The sequence below is a fragment of the Nicotiana tabacum genome, chromosome 8 (assembly GCF_000715075.1).
Source record: "Nicotiana tabacum cultivar K326 chromosome 8, ASM71507v2, whole genome shotgun sequence".
Taxonomy (NCBI): domain Eukaryota; kingdom Viridiplantae; phylum Streptophyta; class Magnoliopsida; order Solanales; family Solanaceae; genus Nicotiana; species Nicotiana tabacum.
This window is the reverse complement of record NC_134087.1, coordinates 186,102,192-186,113,505: the sequence shown is the minus strand read 5'-3', so window position 1 is coordinate 186,113,505 and position 11,314 is coordinate 186,102,192. Positions and strand designations below refer to the sequence as shown.

General features: G+C 34.8%; 1 long non-coding RNA gene across 1 annotated transcript; it reads left to right on the top strand.

Annotated features, from left to right (window-relative positions):
- The first annotated feature begins 569 nt into the window (after positions 1 to 569).
- Positions 570 to 9,693, top strand: LOC107814556 (uncharacterized). Its single transcript, XR_012694377.1, has 3 exons — positions 570 to 913; positions 2,127 to 2,207; positions 9,427 to 9,693. It is a non-coding gene; the product is annotated as an uncharacterized LOC107814556 (long non-coding RNA).
- The last annotated feature ends 1,621 nt before the right edge of the window (positions 9,694 to 11,314 follow it).

Genomic DNA, 11,314 nt, shown 5'->3' with positions numbered 1-11,314 from the left:
TTGCGCAATTGAGTTGCCATTTTCATTTTAAAGCATTTAGTTTTAATTTAACCACACAAAAAGAAGAAGAAAAAAAAGAAAGTAAAGTCAGGCCTCAACTCTACAAACATCGGTGAGAATTACTCTACAACCATATTTTTTTGTCTCCAACTCTAGGTTAATATTCGGTTTCATTAATACTCATGCTTTACTGCGATGTTTCTCGTGTGGTAATTAAAGTCGCTACAAAGCACATTATTCCGGAAAGAAGTCGCTTTTGGCCCCCAAATTTTGGAGGCCCCATTTTTCATTATAGAAATTTTAAAATTAATTTTTATATAAAAAATTGATTATCTTGAGGTTAAAAAATACAATTTTTAATATAGAAAAGTAAAAGAAAATTTAATTTGTTACTGATGTTGATAGTTGAGATTTGAATAATCCGAACCGTATAAAAATATTTAAAATTTTTATATATTACAAATATAAGATAAGACTCTAATTGATATTCTTCATATATAGAAGCCGCTTGGAAGCGTCATGCCAGCTTACCCAGGGGCACTTTGATCATTTCAACTTAATTTTTTAATTTATCTTACGCAGCAATAAATTATACTTTACATTGCACATGTTGTACTTTGGAGAGAGAGTTTCCCCAAATTGCATAAAAGTCTAAATCGTCTGCTTTTCATCTTTGTGATTCAGATTATTATTTTCGTGTAGTTCCTGTAGTGTTCACGCCCATTTCTCTTGCTGTGGAGTAACCCCTTCACCAAGTATCAAAGTTGATGCTTCTGATTCCTAAAGATTCTTTGTTTGTTCGAATTTGAATTCTCTGAGTTTGTATTTCTTTTTCTTAAAATTTTCTCTGTTTCTCAATTTGGGTCTCTCTTGAATTTGCTCTACCTCTAAGATTTGATCGCTGCGTTTGGAGGTAATTACTTCTTTTCTTCTTCTTCTTCTTCTTCTTCTTCTTCTTCTTCTTCTTCTTCTTCTTCTTCTTCTTCTTCTTCGTGTGAAACTTCTGGGTTTAATAAGTCTAAGGAATCACCAATTATTTGTTAGATTTCAATTTTTTTCCATAGGCAGCTCTGCTTTCAGTTTGCCTACTAGGTGTTTGTAAAATTGCTTTCTGAACTTAAGTTTTGCACACAAACAGGGTGAGATGAGAATCAAGGTATTAAGGGATGAAAATAGTGTTAGCTTCCATGATGATGAAACTATAGTGATTTGCACTGATTATTCGTGGAAGACAAGCTTAAAAGAGAACTCAAGAATATACCTTCTTTTTGCTTAGAAGAATTTGATATTTGAATAAATTAAGTCTATTCTTCAAAATATGTACTTTCCACTAGCATCATAGAAAGGAGACGGGGCACTTGAAATCTCATTGATATTCTTTTCTAAGGATTGTCATGCATAAGAAGCACGATATTTAGATGCACTTACCACAAAAATAAAAATAAAAAGAGACATTGACCAGTGTAGAAAAACTATTTGTGAAGAACTCTTTGGATTAAATCCTGATATGATTTGCGTACAAGTAATTGCAATTGCCTCTTGCTTATTGGTATATTTAAATATGTCCATACTTTACATATGAGACTGATTGAGGAAGCATAATTTGTGCTAATAGCTCTCTTCATTTTCTCCCTGTACTCAAGTGAGTTCAACCTGTGGAGTGCTATCCAGATTTTCTACAAACAAATGGTTGTCAAACTTATTAGTTTTCTATATAGCTTTCCTTAAGAACATGCATTTCTTGAAATTATGATGATTTAAATTCATTTTGTGTAGTTACTATAGTAACGAAGAAACTTCACAATCTTTCAAAAGCTTCTTTATTTGCTTTGAAACTTGATGTTATACTAGCACTCAACAATAGTAAAATAATGACAAAGATGTTACTGATAAAAGAGGGCGAATATAAGTACCACCTAAATATTTGGAGAGTTCAGAAGTATGGACTTAAATCTCATCATATGCTTACAACGATTTGCTTGATAAGATATGATTCTTTCTTTTGAGTTCACGAGTAGTATATGAAAACTTTATAATAATTTTGAGATTGAATGGCTGGAAACGTTTTCTTGATATGCTTATTTGGAATTTACATCTAATAATTACATTATTGTTCTTAATAATAGGACTTAATTGTATTTGGGGGCAGATGGATTAGCTGGAATATTTGCGGTTGCAGTATAAATGAAACATTCATCAAGGAAAAGGTAATGCTCTAATATTTTAGTAATAATATGCTCAAAAGTATAAAACTGAACCACCTATGCTATTCTACATGACGGTTGATGGCCTTTCAGGCTTTCATTACTTGGTTTGAACATAAAAACGTATAGTTGCTTTAGCTGCATTTTTAGCAGCTCATGTTACTTCAGATGAGTACGCATACTTCTCACACTTGAATACGCATTTCATATGTTCTGCTCATCAAGAGAAGCAGAGCTCTTTCTTTTGCTCTCTATTCTCAATTTGAATTACTGGAATCGTGCTATGGCGAAGTTTCAGTATATGATTTTGCTTTTTGTAACCAATGTAATAAGAATTCTGAACATCCCCCCTCCACACCCTAAAAAAAAGGAAAATAGAAATTAGTTTTTGTTCCTTCAAAAAGTAAAATATTCTTTACTCTATTATTCACGACACATCACTTTCTTTGTACCAAAACAGGGGATAATGAGAAAAAAAGATATTTCATTTTTTTTCTTCAATAAAGTAATTTTAGTTTGCATCAGCATGTCTATTGCTATAGGAAAATGTGCTGACCACTTTTCTTATTACTCAAACTATTTTATTCAAAATAAAATTAGATTGCTCTAGATTGTTGCTTAAATACCTAGAAAACAAAATTAATGTTCATTCTAAGCTGGATATAAGACCCTTATAACACATAAGAAATGCATACAAAAGGCATTTGTTGTTCAGTTTCTCTTCAAAAGGTGCAAAGTAAAAGGAGTGTTTTTGAGAGTAATTTCATGGAGTTTTCTCACAAACTAATAAAGAAAAAGTAAAGAGCATTTCAGTTTTCATGTCTTTTTCGTTTCAATACTTCTCCATAAAATAATGTTATTAGCAATGTTATCTCAACAGTTTGAAAATCAATGACTTATGTTTTCAAGCAAAATATTGCGTAGAAATTTCCTTCATCAAACCTGCTGCATTAGTAAACTGTGCCTTTAGACCTCAAAAGTACTCTTGCTTATTTTGTGAAGTTTCCCTTCTTCATTATGAAAATAGAATATTAAGTAGCAATCCTTTGATTTTTAGTTCTTTACTTTGAACTAATGGCTGAAGAAAAAAAGATATCAAGACAAACAAAAAATATTGACCAACTAAGTGTTATTGTAAGGTCGCCAGTTTTATGACCGTTATGCTAATATGTAACACCATAAAAGGTTAAATAAATCTCAGAAATGATTTGAAATGTCGATCAGTCAACCACTTATAATGGAGAAAGACCAGAATTTAAAAACTGAATCTAAGGGTAAACATTCTTTGTTTTTTCCTTCAAAAAAATCACTCAAGTCCCCACTATGGGACCTTGAAGGTGGATTTTATATCATCAGAGATTGGTATAGTGAGACGAGGGCAAAACCAAGCCTCTGAAAGTGTTACATCAGCTACAATTAGTTCATTTGAATAAGGAACCTCAGTACTAGTGCTTTATGTTATTCAGGTTGTCCGAAAATGTCATCTGGTGAGTGTCAGATTCTCCAAATGTAGTGTATTTTTGGAGGATACGGCATTTTGGAGAGTATAAGCAAGGTAGTTGAAAAGAATTAACATAATACTGTTACGGAAGCCAAATGTATATAGTGTGAATGAGTCACAACTACTATACCAAAAATTATGGCAGCCACCAAATAATAAATAAGACAATAAAGCAACAATAAAAAGAACACTAGAATTTACGAGGTTCGGCCAATTTTGCCTACTTCCTCGGACACAACCAATATTTTATTTTACTCCAAAAATACAAGTGAAATAATACTAAAAGAGAGAAGATACAAATGCTTTAAGAAGATAAGAAAGCAAATGAGAGGTGTGTTTCAATCCTAAACATTAGGCCTCCTTTTATAGGTGAAATTTCCATAAACATTTTGCCTACAACCGATTGGGACTTTGGCAATCAACAAATCTCCACCTTGCAAAATTCCACATCTTCAATTTTCTCTCAGTAACAAATTTTGGTTGTGTCTTCATCTTCAATCTTCAGTGTTCAACAATGTTGATCAAATCCAAACAATGTTGAAACTTGACCGCAGTTACCACTTTTGTCAGCATATTAGCAGGATTCTCTGTAGTATGAATTTTCTTCACCGTGACTCCACCTTCTTCAATGATTTCTCGTACGAAATGATATCGAACATCAATGTGCTTCGTCCTTGCATGATAAACTTGGTTCTTCGCTAATTGAATAGCACTTTGACTATCACAAAAAATTGTGATACTTTTTTGTTCAACACCAAGCTCCTTTAGTAACCCTTGAAGCCAAATTGCCTCCTTCACAGCCTCTGTAATAGCCATGTACTCTGCCTCTGTTGTAGACAAAGCAACTGTTGACTGCAAAGTAGACTTCCAACTAACTGGTACCTTTGCAAAAGTAAACACATAACCAGTAGTTGATCTTCGTTTGTCTAGATCACCCGCAAAATCTGAGTCACAATATCCAACTATAGACTGATTGCCTTCCTGCTCAAAAACCAACCCAATATCTACAGTATTATGAACATACCGTAGAATCCACTTCACAGCTTGCCAATGCTCCTTTCCTGGATTATGCATATATTTGCTAATAACTCCAACAGCTTGTGAAATGTCAGGTCTCGTGTAGACCATCGCATACATCAAGCAACCAACAACATTTGCGTATGGTACCTCTGACATATACTCTCGTTCAGCTTCATCTATCGGCGACATAGTAGTACTTAGCTTAAAATGGGGAGCAAGTGGAGTAATAACTCGCTTAGTATTTTCATCTATGCCAAAACGTTGTAGTACTCTTTTCAAATATTCTTTCTGAGATAAACAGAGTTTCTTTGAACGTCTATCTCTTATTATCTCCATGCCAAGAATTTTCTTTGCCTCACCCAGATCCTTCATCTCGAACTCCTTCTTCAGTTGAATCTTCAACTTATCAATTTCTTCCAAATTCTTGGAAGCTATCAACATATAGGAGAATATATACAAAGGAACCATCTTTAAGCTTGCGCAAATGCACACAATGATCGTACTTGCTTCTCTTGTACCCTTGCCGCAACATAAACTTGTCAAATCTTTTGTACCATTGTCTAGAAGATTGTTTCAATACGTACAATGATTTTTCAAGTTTGCACACCATATTTTCCTTTCCAGCAACTTTGAATCCTTCTGGCTGAGTCATGTAGATTTCCTCCTCCAAGTTTCCATGTAAAAACGCAGTTTTTACATCCATCTGAACTAGTTCCAAATCCAACTGTGCTACCAAAGCCAACATAATTCTAATGGAGGAATATTTTACAACTGGAGAAAATACTTCATTGTAATCAATTCCCTCCTTTTGAGCATATCCTTTGGCCACCAATCTTGCTTTGTAGCGAACATCTTCTTGGTTAGGAAATCCTTCTTTCTTTGCATATACCCATTTGCACCCAATTGTTTTCTTTCCCTTCGGGAGATTGGCCAATCTCCATGTATGATTCTGATGAAGGGACTGTATTTCATCATTCATGGCAATCCTCCACTTATCTTCTTCTGAACTTTGGACTGCATCTTTATAAGTGGTAGGAATATCATCAGCTACAATTGAGGTGACACAAGCAACTGTCTCTATGAAACGAACAGGTTTTGTTATTGTCCTTTTTGCCCTGCTGGTTGCTATTGATTCAAGTTGTTGTTGAGGTTCCTAAGTTGGAATCTCCCTCTCTACTGGCTCTTCTTCTAGAGGATAATCTTCATTTGTTTCCTTCTCTGCTTCTTGTGTAGGAAAAATAAATTTTCCCTCAAACTCCACCTGCTTAGAAGCGCCCTCATTTTGTTTGGTATCTTTTGTTACCTTATTTACCATAGCAGATTCATCAAAGGTAACATCCCTACTGAATATTACTTTCTTTGTCATAAGACACCATAAGCGATATCCTTTGACTCCAGAAGTAATCCCCATAAAAATAGCCTTCTTTGCTCTTGGATCTAATTTTGACTCTGTCACATGATAATATGCGGTCGAGCCAAACACGTGCAAAGAGTCATAATCTACAGCAAGTTTTCTATACCATTTTTCAAATGGTGTCTTGCCATCAATAGCAGCAGATGGTAGACGATTAATGAGGTGGCATGCATATGTAATTGCCTCAGCCCAAAATTCTTTGCCCAAGCCAGCATTGGACAACATACACCGTACCTTCTCCAGTAAGGTCTGGTTCATACGTTCTGCCACTCCATTCTGTTGTGGCGTATGTCTGACAGTGCAGTGTCGGACGATGCCATCATTTTCACAAACCTTATTGAAATGATAATTTTTGTATTCACCTCCATTATCTGTGCGAATACACTTGATCCTCCTTCCTGTTTGATTCTCCACCATCGTCTTCCATTTGAGAAAAATTCTCAGCACTTCATCTTTGCTCTTCATTGTATACACCCACACTCTTCGGGAAAAATCATCAACAAAGGTTACAAAATAGTGCTTCCCACCCAATGAAGGTGTTTTGGAAGGACCCCAAACATCAGAGTGTACATAATCCAAAATACCTTTAGTATTATGGATCGTTGTACCAAATTTAACCCTTGTCTGTTTTCCTTTGACACAATGCTCACAAAACTCCAAGTTGAAAATCTTTACTCCTTTTAACAATCCTTGATCTGATAGAGTTTTCAAGGATTTTCCTCCAGCATGTCCCAAGCGCATGTGCCATAGCCTGGTTGCTTCTGCCTCTTTGTCGTCACTGGACGTCACTGTCACTGTCCCAATAACTGTACTACCACGATAGCGGTACATGTTATTGTTCTTCCGATTAGCCTTCATTACTACTAGTGCACCAGAGCGTACTCTCATCACTCCATTTTCTGCAATGATTTTGAACCCTTTTGATTCTAGGGCTCCCACAGAGATGAGATTCTTCTTCAAATTCGGTACATATCGAACATCTGTTAATGTTCTGATCATTCCATCATGGTTCCTTAATCGTATTGAACCAATGCCATATGAGGTAAGAGGGTTGTTATCCGCTGTGTGGATGACTCATATTCTCCTTCTTGAAATTCCACGAACCAGTCCTTGTTGGGACACATATGATAGCTACAAGCCGAGTCCATCAACCATATGTCTGATGATGTTGATGACTCTGTTGTAACTAATGAGAAGTCTGAATCATCACAATTAGCTACATTTGAATCCATAATGGCCTTTCCATTGTTATGTTTGGCCTTATTCTTCAACTTCGGACAGTCTTTCTTCCAGTGCCCCTTTTCTCGACAAAAGGCACATTCATCTTTGCTGGGTTTAGATCTTGACTTGGATCTTCCCTTCTTTGTCTGCATTTGATTTTGAGGACGACCCCTCACAACCAGTGCTTCTCCTTCTCCGCCCTTTTGTTTTTCTCCCTTTCTTTGTTCATAGCTGTACAAAGCCGAACAAACTTCTCTAAGAGAAATTTCGTCATTCTCATGGAGTAGAGGAGTTTCAAGGTGCTCGTACTCATCAGGAAGTGACCCCAATAACATCAAGGCCAAGTCACCATCATCAAAAGTTGCATCCATATTTTGCAAGTCTGTGACCAACTTATTAAAACTGGTGATATGTTCATTCATTGTGGTACCAGGAACATAGGTGAAGCGAAATAGTCTCTTCTTCATGTACAATTTATTTTGACTGTTTTTCTTCAAAAATTTATCCTCCAGTGCTTTCCATAATTTACTTGCAGAAGTTTCCTTTGTGTATGGATATTTCTGCTCTCTAGCAAGGTAGGATAGAATGGTACCGCAAGCAACACGGTTGATAATTCTCCAATCTTCTTCTCCAATAACATATGGTTTCGTTTCTTCAATGGCCAGATCTAGCCCTTGTTGAAAAAGGACATCTAGAACCTCTCCTTGCCGCATCCCAAAATGTCCTGATCCGTCAAAAATTTCTATTGCAAATTTTACATTTGACACAATTCTTGTCATAAGCGAAGATGCCAACGATGACGTATTATTGACACTTGATGTAGATTCTTCTTGTTTATTGTCTCCCATTTTAACATGAATATTATTTAATAGCTGACGACACAAATAAAGATTATTTCCTTTCTGGTGTTGAAGATCAGACTAAGCTGCAACCACAGAGCATACTAAGACAGAACCTTGACACAGTTATCAAGATAAATCTTTTCTGATGTGGAAGATCAGACTATGTTGCAACCACAGAGCATACTTAGATAGTACCTTGGCTCTGATACCAATTATTGCGGAAGCCAAATGTATATAGTGTGAATGAGTCACAACTATTATACCAAAAATTATGGCAGCCACCAAATAATAAATAAGACAATAAAGCAATAATAAAAAGAACACTCGAATTTACGAGGTTTGGCCAATTTTGCCTACTTCCTCGGACACAACCAATATTTTATTTTACTCCAAAAATACAGGTGAAATAATATTAAAAGAGAGAAGATACAAATGCCTTAAGAAGATAAGAAAGCAAATGAGAGGTGTGTTTCAATCCTAAACATTAGGCCTCCTTTTATAGGTGAAATTTTCATAAACATTTTGCCCACAACCGATGTGGGACTTTGGAAATCAACAAATACTTCATTATGTCCTGTAATTATGGTGCGATCCCAAAAGGACAAGAATCATAATTTTAGAAAAAGCTTGGCAGGATAAGCGAGAGTTTTCTATTTATTTTTTCTTTTTAATTCTAAACTTTGAAAGTTGTTTATCTTAAGAACATCTATAGTTTAAGAAAAAGCTATAATTCAGGGTGACAAGGGAATAACTAATAAGAGTTGCAAGGTCGGGGATTGGGTCTACATTAAGTTGAAGTCTTAGTAGGCACATGATTGGCAACTGATTTCCAGAAGTTAGTTTTAACAACTTTTTTTCCTCTTCTTCCCTTTGTATAAATAATAATTAGTTGATTGTAAAGACATTCAGTTTGTGATTGATCAATAAAAGTCTTCTCCTCTTTTCTTTAAAGCTTTCTCGATTATCATCTTTATGGAATTTATTCAGGAACAGTTCTTCCGCATTGGAATACTCTGTAGTCTGTACTTTCCATTTTTAATTCAGCTTGTATCGCATGATGGAAAATGTAATCCTAAATATCACCTTCATTCCTACTCTAACATACCTATTTCTGACTAGCTTAAAAAAATACCCCTGGCTTAGCTTAAGTCAAGCTAAACTTGCACATTTTATAGTAACTTTAATGTTGGAGAGCCAATTTGCTGACACATCAAAGCGAAACAGGAATCACTTTGAGCTGATGTCGTGCCTTGTCTTCATTTCAAAGAGAGACTTGTGAAAGCATTAGGGATAACCTGGATACTGGAATGACAAATACATGTTTTAGTTTGTTACTACTATGCTGCAAATGATATGTTCTTCCGCTGAATATTCTACTTTACTTTGTATGTTGATAAACAATATTTGTCCATATACACTACGCTATAACATAAAGGGAGAAATTCAAAAATAGTCAGATTTTTTAAAAATAGCCACAGTTTCAAAAGTACTTAAAATTTAGCCACTTTCATGTAAAGATAAATCTGAACGAAAATACTGTTCAAAATTCGGAAAATACTCCAGCATAATATACTGGAATTTCAGCATAATATATTGGAGTTCCAGCATGGAGTTCCAGTATAATAAAGTGGTCCAGCATAATATGATGGAAGTTCATACACAGGTGCTCCAATCTCCAGTATATTATGCTGGAACTGTTTGTATGTTGGAGTTCCAGCGTAATATGCTGGAAGTTCATGCACAGGTGCACCGATCTCCAGTATATTATGCTAGAACTTTCCGTGTTGCAGCAAAATAGTGGCTATTTTTCAATAACTTTGCAAACTCTGGCTATTTTTGAATGACCAGTCCAAAAACTGGCTAACCCGTACTATTTTTACTAACATAAAGTGTTGGGCCCGAGCTTGCATGGGCCAATCTCATCTAGTACTTAATAAGATAACAAGACTTGATTTTAATGCATATAGTTATTATAGAATAATATTACTCTAACAATTACATTCGGGGAGAAAAGTTTTTTCAAATTAAAATTGATAAATCTTGTATAGGATCAACAATATCTCACGAGAAGCTAAATGGATTGGATCAGCAATATTATCAATTGAAAAAGAATTATTAGAATAACTCGATTATAAAAAAATTATTAATAATTTTGTAATAAACTTTAAATAATATATTAAAAAAATTAAGGCTTCTCCTCCAAATTTTGCTTTAGGACACCAACTATGTTGAGCCGCCCTTGAGTCGGCGTTCGGAAATAAGAATTAAAAAATTCCAAAACATGCTCTAAGAGCTCCTTTGGACATAAGAATTTTTTTTATTTTTTTCGAAAAAATTTCACTTTTTTTTGAAATCAGTGTTTGGCCATAAACTTTTCAATTTTTACTTGAAAATGAATTTTGGAATTTTTTGAAAATTGGAAAAACTCCAAAAAACTGTTTTTCAAAATTTTCACTCATATCACTCACAAAACTTCAAAACAACCCAAAATTATATTCATATCTGATGTTTTAAGCGTCAATACCATACACAAGGGGGGGAGGTGATTTGTGTGGTACCCAATTTTCGATCTTGAAGAACCAGGTTCTTTTAGGTGTTCTAACTACTACTGTTTGCGGAATTAAAAGTACATAAAATAAAGAACATAGAGATTTTTACGTGGAAAACACCTGGCTCAAAAGTTGAAAAAACCACGACCTACTACTCAGTAGGATTTTTCCAAACTTCCACTAAAATCACTAAGCCAAAACAACATTTACAAAACTCTTTGTTAACCTAATGATTAACTCTAATCCCGTTGTAGCACAGACCTCAACTGTTGCGACAACTTCAAGTTAGCCTATAACTTGAACTCTCAAAGTATCTAATACAATTGCTTCTATGAAAGCTAGAAAGGTACAATTTTAAACCACCTACTACAATTGAACTAGAATAAGAAAAAGCACAATGGAGCTGGTTCTTTTATCTCGTTCAAGTAGCTTCAGGAGCGCACACTCAAATCTCACATAAATTGTTTGCAAAATCGCCTTGCTCTTTTGCTTTCAATTTAGTTTAACTTCTGCATTTGTGCAATATGTATAAAAGAGATCAATCTCTGTCATTTAATGGGTTA